The 10,141-nt window shown below is 38.2% G+C and overlaps 1 pseudogene; it reads left to right on the top strand.

Moving 5' to 3' along the window:
* Window positions 1–5,097: 5,097 nt before the first annotated feature.
* LOC123253066 overlaps window positions 5,098–10,141 on the top strand; it is a 78,198-nt pseudogene continuing 73,154 nt past the window's right edge.

Below are 10,141 nucleotides of genomic sequence, written 5' to 3'. Positions count from 1 at the left end.
TAACAAAAAGATAAATAATAAAGATGCTAAGGACCTTGAAAAGATCTATAATAAATACTTCCACTTTCTCTCCCCCCCCTCTCTCTCTCTCTCTCTCTCTCTCTCTCTCTCTCTCTCTCTCTCTCTTCTTAACCCCTTACCATCCAGCTTCCAAACTCATAATTCCACTGAAACTGCTCTCTCTAAAGTTAACAATGATCCCTTAATTGACAAATCCCCTGGTCTTTTTTTTTTTTTAAGAACCCTTAATTTCTGTCCTAGTAACAACTCTAAGACAAAAGGGTGAGAGCTACAGAATCAGGGTTAAATGACTTTCCTACAATCACATAGCTAGGAAGAATCTGAAGCCAAACTTGAACCTATGTCCTCTACACTCCAGGTCTGGCTCTCTATCCACTGAGCCACCTCATTCTTGTTAACCTCTCTGCAACCATTGACATTTTTGATCACCCTGTGCTCCTCGATACTCTCTTCTCTCTAGGGTTTTGGGACACTACTCACTCCTGTTTCTCCTCCTATCTATTTGATCATTCCAGATTACACCTTCTAACCGTAGGTATCTTTCAGGGTTCTGTCCTGGATTCTCTTTTCTTCTCCCTCTATACTACCTCATTCCTTGACCAATCAGCTCCAACAGATTTAATTACCATCTTTATGCTAAAGATTTTCAGATCTATCTTTCTTATACAACCTTCTCTGCTGACCTCCAGTCTCTCATCTCCAGTTATCTTTCAGTTGACCTCCCAAACTGGGTATCCAGTATGCATCTTTAACTCAACATGCCCAAAATGGAACTCATGATATCTTTTCCCCTAAACCTTCCCCTTCTTTTTTCCCATTACTATAGACAGCATCACCCAGGAGTCATCCTTAGTTCCTCACTGTATCAAACCCCACATATCTAATCTGTTGCTAATTTTATCTGCAACAGCTCACAAACAACAGTTCATACTCACTTTTTTCTTCTGACACTGCCACCATTCTGGTGAGAGCCCCTATGACCTCTCTCCTGGGCTATTATAATAGCTTTCTGATGGATCTACCTGCCTCCTATCTATCCCCACTCCAATCCATCCACCTTTCAGCCATCAAAGTGATTCAGGTGCCAAAGGTCCAATGATGCCACCCTCTCCTTACTCAGGAAATTTTGGTGAACCCCTATTGCCTTAAGGATCAAATATAAAACAATCTGCTTGGCATTCAAAGCCCTTTTTAAGGTAGTCCCATCCTTCCTTTCCAGCCTTTCCAGCATGTATTCTTGGATCTGGTCACATTGGCCTCCTTGCTGTTCCTCAAATATGATACTCCATCTCTAGACTCTGGGCATTATCTCTTGCTGTCTCCCATGTCTAAAATGCTTTCCCTCCTAATCTCTACCTATTACCTTCTATGACTTCAAGTCCCAACTAAAATCCCATCTATAAGATTTTCCCAAGATTTCTTAATTCTAGTTTCTTTTCTCTATTAATTAGAGAATTTTTTCTATTTATCCTGTATATTACATATATATATATATATGTTTACTTGTCTCCTCCATTAGATTGTGAGTTCCTTGAGGGCAGAGACTGTCTTTTGTATTTTTTTTTTATCCCCAATGCCTGGCAAATAGTTGGTTCTTAATAAATGGCTGTTGCTGATGTTGATAACGATGATGAAGCTAAGTACCTAAGTATTTATGAGTACCTAGTATTTCAGAAAAGTTAGATATAATAGATCTCTAATGTTACTGAATGGAAATAGATAGAAATATGCATAACAATTAAGAAGCATATATAATAAGAAAATAAGCTTATTCATTACAAAAAGAGACCACATGCCAGGGCATAGAAAACTCATAAACAAATGCAAACAATCAGAAGTATCAAACATACCTTATTGACCACAAAGCAATAAAATTATAACTAGAAAGGCATTTTAAGAAAGGACTCATATTTAAATGGAAGCGAAGTAATTTAATCCTAAAACATTGGTCAACAAGTCAAAGGACAAATCATAAAAATAATAGTTTCATGGAAGAAAATGGCAACAATGAGGTAATGGCCCAGAACTTTTAGAAGCTAGCCAAAGCAGTCACAAGGGGAAAATTTCTATTTCTAAGTACTTGAATCACCAAAACAAAGACTATAGCCACAAACTTAGCATGCAACTAAAAATACTAGAAAAGCAATAATTTTTTAAAACCCTTACCTTCTGTCTTAGTATCAGTTCTAAGACAGAAGAGCAGCAAGGGTCAGGCACTTGGGGTTAAGTGATTTGACCAGGGTAATTTAACCAGGCAGTATCTGAAACCAGATCCTCACACTCCAGGCCTGGCAAACTATCCACCATGCTACCTAGCTGCCCCAGAAAGGAATAATTCTTTAAAAACTAAACAGAAAGATAGAAATTCTGAAAATAAAGCAGATAAACATAATGTAAACATAATAATAAATAACAATAAACATAATCTAAGCATAATCAAGACTTCATGAATAAAACTAGGAGCTAATTTTTTAAAACTACTGAAATAACTTGTCTGATTTTTTTAAACCCTTACCTTCTGTCTGAGAATCAATATTGGGTATTGGTTCCAAGGCAGAAGAGTGGTAAGGGCCAGGCAAAGGGGAATAAGTGACTTGCATGGAGTGACACAGCTGGGAAGGGTCTCAGTTTAGATTTGAACCTAGGACCCACCCCCACAAACCCTCCTCTCTAGGCCTGACTCTCAACCATTAATAGGCAAACTTTTTAAAGAGGGGACCAAAGGAAAGGAAATGTTCATCTGTCTGTTTCTAAGGCAACTCTTTTGAAGTTTCATTGTATTGTATCCTCATTGTATTCGTCAGATAGGAATAATGTCCTGCAGCTGGATAGAACATTGGGGGGGAGGGGAGGCTGCATCTGGCCTACCATAGTTTGCCCCTTACTGCACTAAATTATCCAGCTGCCCCTTGATTTTTTTGTAAAAAAGAGGAAAACCACTGCCAATATTAAAAAGAAAAAAGAAAAAATCACAACAAATTAAGAGGAAATAAAGAAAATTATTAGAAACAATTATGCTCAATAATGTATAGAAACTGATAACAAATGAAATGGCTGAAAATTTACAAAAATATAAAATATTTAGACTAACCTCCCAAAAATAGGAAACAATACACTCTTTAAAAAAATGTTGAATAGTTCTGGGTTAAGATGGTGGCAGAGTAAAAAGCAGCTGCTTGACCTCTCCTAACCTATGCATATAGGACTCCTCAAGAAGACATAAAAACAAATCCAGATGAACGAAGGAACCCCACAACAGGGCACAGCATTGAAGGTACATGGAATCGGGGCACTTCCATGCTATAAAGGGGTGAAATAGCTCTCACTAAAACTTGAGCTGAGCAACCCCTTTCCCCACCCCATACCACCTACAGTGGCAAAGCCAGCGCAAAAGAGATAGAGCAAGTTTGGGGCACCCATGAAGTCATTGGAAGCTCCAGGGCCTGCTCCTGAGAGCATCAAGACTTAAGACCCCAAGACGCTAAAGAACACGCAGACTTTGAACACAGACCCTGAGCTCAGGTGCGGCCGCGGATCACAGGCATGGACAAGGATCCTGAGCACAGGCACAGACCTTGAGTGGGGACCCAGCTCAGAGTGGTGCACAACTGTGGAAGCAGCACCCTGAGACTGTTAAAGGGGTTACATGCAGAAGAACAAGCAAGGGGACCACCAGGAGGTTTGACCCTGAGAACAACTAGACCTGAGACCTCAGGAGCCTAAAGAGTTCAGACAGACCCTGGCTGTGTGGATAAAGCTGAGATGGTGCTGGGATAACAATGACAAGCCAGAATCAGGAATCCCAGAAGAGAAAGATCAAGAAGAAACCTTTAACACTCGAACAACTTTTACACAGAAAAAATCCAGACAACAGAGCAAACAGCAGAGGAGAACAAACAAGTAATCATATCCAAACCTTCCCAAAAAAATGAAAACGGGTCACAAGGTCTTGAAGAGTTCAAATCTGAGATTATGAGAAAGATGGAAGAGATCTGGCAAGAAAATAACAGTTTAAAAGGCAGAATTTTGCAATTGGAAAGTGAGGCAAGTAAATCAAAGACCAGAGATGACCAGATTGAAAAGGAAAACCAAAAGATTATAGCCAAAAACCAGTCTCTAAAGCAGGGGTCGGCAACCTTTTTAGCTGTGAGAGCCATAAATGCCACATTTTTTAAAATGTAATTTCATGAGAGCCATACAGTGCTCACAGTGCACACTCCTATAACAGTGTGTGCTCCTGTAACAGCGCCTGAAAAAAAATTGACTTTATGGCTCCTGCAGAAAGAGCCATATGTTGCTGACCCCTGCTCTAAAGGCTATATTTGGGCAATTCGAAAAAGATGCCCCCAAATCAAAAGAATTGATAAGCAAATTGGAAACCAAAATCAAACACCTGGAAAACAGGACAGACCAAATTGAAAAGGAAAATCAAAAGCTTATAGCAGAAAACCAGTCTCTAAAGACAAGAATTGGACAAATAGAAGCCAATGATTTCTCAAGACAGCAAGAACAAATAAAACAAAGTCAAAGGACTGATAAAATAGAAGGAAACATGAAATATATCAATGAGAAATTGACAGATCAAGAAAACAGGTCTAGAAGAGACAATTTGAGAATCATTGGTCTTCCTGAAAAAGCAGAAATTAATAGAAATTTGGACTCCATACTAAAAGAAATTATTCAGCAAAACTGCCCTGAAGTTCTACAACAAGAGGGCAATATAGACATTGAAAGGATCCATAGATCATCCTCTACACTAGACCCAGAAAAGACAACCCCCAGGAATATAATAGCCAAATTCAAGAGCTTCCAAGTAAAAGAAAAAAATTTTGTAAGAAGCCAGAAAGAGACAATTCAGATATCAAGGATCACCAATCAGGATCACACTGGATGTGGCAGCCTCCATGCTAAAAGACCTCAAGGCTTGAAATATGATATTCAGAAAGGCAAGAGAACTGGGTCTACAACCAAGGATAACCTACCCATCAAAACTAACTATAAACTTCCAGGCGAAAGTTTGGGCATTCAACAAGATAGAAGATTTCCAAGTGTTTGCACAGAAAAGACCAGGACTAAATGGAAAGTTCGATATCCAACCACAAAAATCAAGAGAAACATGAAAAGATAAATAAGAAACAGAAGGGAAAGTAAGAAAACTCATATTTTTAAAATTTGCCTCTTTAAGGGCTTCAATAAGATTTAATTATTTGTATTCCTATGTGGAGAAATGTTCTGTATAATTCTCTGTAGTGAACTCTATTCATTATTATAGTATTCACTATAATAGTAATTAGAAGAATTATTAATAGGGAGAGGTTGGAATACTAAATGGTCTAAGATGATATGGGGGGTGGGAAAGAGGGAAGTGAATACTAGAGGACACCAAGAGAAACTTGAATGAATAAGAAAAATAGTATATTCTATTTCAAAGAGAGCATGGGAAGGGGAAGGGATGAATACTATTATGAGAAGGAGAGGAAGAGAGCATTAATAGGTAATATTTAAACCTTACTCTCAGTGTAATTAACCCTGAGAGGGAAGAGTAACTATATCCATTGGGATATAAAACTCTATCTAACCCTACTGAGAAAGTCAGAAGGGATTAACCAAGGGGAGCAGGGAAGTGGGGAGGTCAAAAAAGGGAGGGAAGAAGAAGGGTGAGGGAATTTATTAGGCCTTAAAAATAAAAAGAGGGGAATAATAAGGGAGGAGATAGAAAGGGGAGTAAATCAAGTGAGGGGACAAGGGTTACTGGCTTAAAGCAAACCACTGGTTTAAAAGGAAATAGTGTAATAAGAAGGGGTAGAACTAGGAGAGGATACCAAAATGTTTTAGAATACACAACTGATAATTATAACTCAGAATGTGAATGGGATCAACTCACCCATAAAACGAAAGCAAATAGCAGAGTGGATTAGAAACCAAAATCCTACCATATGTTGTCTACAAGAAACACATATGAGGTGGGTGGACATACACAAGTTTAAGGTAAAGGGCTTGAGCAAAATATTTGGGCTTCAAATGAGAAAAAGATGGCAAGAGTGGGGATCATGATTTCTGACAAAGCCAAAGTAAAAATAGATATGATTAAAAAAGACAGGGAAGGTAATTTCATCCTGATAAAAGGCAGTATAGACAATGAGGAAATAACAGTGCTCAATATGTATGCACCAAATGGCATAGCATTCAAATTCATAAAGGAGAAACTGGCAGAGCTCAAAAAGGAAATAGATAGTAAAACCATAATAGTAGGAGATCTAAATATCCCTCTTTCAGATCTAGATAAATCAAACCAAAAAATAAATAAGAAAGAGGTAAGAGAGGTGAATAAAGTCCTAGAAAAATTGGATTTAATAGATATGTGGAGAAAAATAAATAGGGACAAAAAGGAATACACCTTCTTTTCAACTGCACATAGTACATTCACAAAGATTGACCATGTAATAAGGCATCGAAACATTGCAAACAAATGCAAAAGAGCAGAAATAATAAATGTAACCTTCTCAGGTCATAATGCAATAAAAATAATAATTAGTAAAGGCACCTGGACAGGCAAATCAAAAACTAATTGGAAATTAAATAATATGATTCTCCAAAACCAGCTAGTCAAAGAAGAAATCATAGAAACAATCAACAATTTCATTGAAGAGAATGACAATGATGAAACATCCTACCAAACTCTGTGGGATGCAGCCAAGGCAGTACTCAGGGGGAAATTCATATCCTTGAGTGCATATATTAACAAATTAGGGAGGGCAGAGATTAATGAATTGGGCATGCAACTTAAAAAATTAGAAACCGAGCAAATTAAAAATCCCCAGATGAAATCTAAATTAAAAATACTAAAAATCAAGGGAGAAATTAATAAAATCAAAAGTAAAAGAGCTATTGAATTAAGAAATAAGACTAGAAGCTGGTATTTTGGAAAAAAAAAAGATAAAATAGACAAAGAACTGGTCGATCTAATAAAAAAAAAGGAAAGAAGAAAACCAAATTGACATTATCAAAGAGCAAAGAAATAGAATACTTAAATAATCCCATATCAGAAAAAGAAATTGAACAAGCCATCAAAGAACTCCCTAAGGAAAAATCGCCAGGGCCTGATGGATTCACAAGTGAATTCTATCAGACACTCAAAGAGCAACTAATCCCAATACTATACAATTATTTGATATTATAAGCAAAGAAGGAGCCCTACCAAATTCCTTTTATGACACAAATATGGTACTGATTCCAAAGGCAGGTAGATCAAAAACAGAGAAAGAAAACTACAGAAAGAAAATTACAAAAGGTAAAATAAATTATTTTGATTATACCAAACTAAAAAGCTTTTGTATAAACAAAAACAATGCAGCCAAAATCAGAATGGAAACAACAAATTGGGAAAAAAATCTTTATAACAAAAAACTCTGACAGGGGTCTAATTACTCAAATATACAAGGAGTTAAATTAATTGTATAAAAATCAAGCCATTCCCCAATTTATAAATGGGCAAGGGACATGAATAGGTAATTTTCAGATAAAGAAATCAAAAGTATCAATAAGCACATGAGAAAGTGTTCTAAATCTCTAATAATTAGAGAAATGCAAATAAAAACAACTCTGAGATATCACCTCACACCTAGAAGATTGGCTAAAATGATAGACGGGGGAGAGTAATGAATGTTGGAGGGGATGTGGCCAATTTGGGACATTAATACATTGCTGGTGGAGTTGTGAACTGATCCAACCATTCTGGCTGGCAATATGGATCTATGCTCAAAGGGCTATAAAAGAATGCCTGCCCTTTGATCCAGACATACCAGTGTTGGGTTTGTACCCCAAAAAGGATCATAGATAAACAGACTTGTATAAAAATATTTATAGCTGTGCTTTTTGTGGTGGCAAAAAACTGGAAAATGAGGGTATGCCCTTCAATTGGGGAATGGCTGAACAAATTGTGGTATATGCTGGTGATGGAATACTATTGTGCTCAAAGGAATAATAAACTGGAGGAGTTCCACGTGAACTGGAAAGACCTCCAGGAATTGATGCAGAGTGAAAGGAGCAGAGCCAGAAGAACATTGTACACAGAGACCAATACACTGTGGTAAAATAGAATGTAATGGACTTCTGTACTAGCAGCAATGCAATGACCCAGGACAATTCTGAGGGATTTATGGAAAAAAACGCTACCCACATTCAGAGGAAGAACTACAGGAGTGGAAACACAGAAGAAAAACAACTGCTTGAACACATGGTTCGATGGGGATATGATTGGGGATGTAGACTCTAAAAGATCATCCTAATGCAAATACTAATAATATGGAAATAGATCTGGATCAATGCCACATGTAAAACCCAGTGGAATTGCTCATTGGCTACAGGAGCAGGGAGGGAGGAGGGGAGGGAAAGAATACGAATCATGGAACCATGGGAAAGTATTCTTAATTAATTAATTAGAATTTTTCGAATTAAAAAAATAAAAGGTCTTCCTGACTCCAGACTCTGTGCTCTAACCATTGGACCACATAGCTGCATGAGTTCTAAAGTGGAAGAATAGAGAACTAGGGCAAGCTGGCTTGTTCTCCTCCCTATCCCCCATCCACCTCTTGAAGCGGCTCAAAAAAGCTCTGACATAATTTGCAAACAGAAAGGAAGAATGAGCCTGATTGGGCATTAATTCTCTTCTATACAACCACTAAAGTCATCACCTCCATTAACTGTGCAGCTAAGAGGATCTTCCTTATTTTGAAGTCTAAGCCCATTAGCCTGCCAAAAACAATCCCCAAAGTTCCCTTTGGACCAAAATGAGGTATAGCAACTCTGAGCCTGCTTCACAGGATGGCCCCTAGAGGCCAACTCAACCTTGCTGTAATTTTTTTCAGTTTTCTTATTATTGCCTTATGTTTTCATACAACAGCCATTTCTCCTTAATCTCACCTCCATTCAACTCTTTCTTGTAGTGAAAAAAAAAAAAAAAACATTTAAACAAAACCAACAGAAGTCAAATCTATTACTATATAACAGTGGTTCCCATTTAGTGATTTCCAAACCCCTTAAGGGTTTGTGATGTCTTAAAAAATTCTTTAATGATGCCTTCAGCAATAAATAATTGCAGAATATTGTGAGTGGTCTATTGTGAACCTTGGAGTTTACAACACAGTTTTTGTGGTTGTTGAAAGGGATTCATGGAATAAAAACAATTGGGAATCACTGGCAAATGGCATTCAGAATCCACTTTTTTTTTTAAACCATTACCTTCCACTATATATTGGTTCCAAGGCAGAAGATCAGTAAGGGCTAGGCAATGAGGGTTAAGTGACTTGCCCAGGGTCATACAGTTTAGGAATTGACCAAGGCCAGAATTCAATCCAAGAACTCCCATCTCTCTGGCTCTCAATTCATTGAATCATAATCTACTCTTACTAAGAATAGAATTACAGGCGGGAATCTTCTGCCCCTGAGCCCAGGTAGCCCGACCCAGAGGCACCTTCTCCAGCTCCCGAGCCTCGAGGCCGCGAACGACATGTGAACCATGGAGCCATCTCGATCTCCCAATTCTGATTGATTGTGATCTGCGACTCCACGGTAGGCAAGTCCTGCCTCCTGCACCGTTTCTCTCAGGGCCTCTTTCCCGGCTGCGACGCCACGGGGCAAGGATTTCTTCTCCCGACTCCTGGAGATCGAGCCCAGCAAGAGAAGCAAGTTGCAGCTGCGGGACACGGCTGGGCGGGAGAGGTTCAGATCAAAAACTCGATCTTATTACCGCAACTCTGTTAGTGGATTTCTGGTATTTGACATCACAAAACGAAGATCTTTTGAATATGTGCAAGATTGGTTAGAAGAAGCTAAAATGTATGTGCAGCCATTTCGGATTGTATTTGTTAGTGGGACATAAATGTGATCTAGTGTGGCAACGTCAAGTTTCAAGGGAAGAAGCTGAAAAAATGTCAGCAGCCTGTGGTATGAAGTCTATAGAAGCCTCTACAAAAGATGCTACAATTGTGGAAGAATCTTTCACAATTCTGACAAGAGATATATATGAACTTATTCAAAAAGGAGAAATTTGTATTCAAGATGGCTGGGAAGGGGTTAAAAGTGGCTTTGTTCCAAATATTGTGCATTCTTCAGAAGAAGC

Source organism: Gracilinanus agilis, chromosome 1 (genome assembly GCF_016433145.1).
Source record: "Gracilinanus agilis isolate LMUSP501 chromosome 1, AgileGrace, whole genome shotgun sequence".
NCBI classification, from domain to species: Eukaryota; Metazoa; Chordata; class Mammalia; order Didelphimorphia; family Didelphidae; genus Gracilinanus; species Gracilinanus agilis.
The sequence above is the reverse complement of the archived record's forward strand: the minus strand, read 5'-3'. Positions and strand labels throughout refer to the sequence as shown.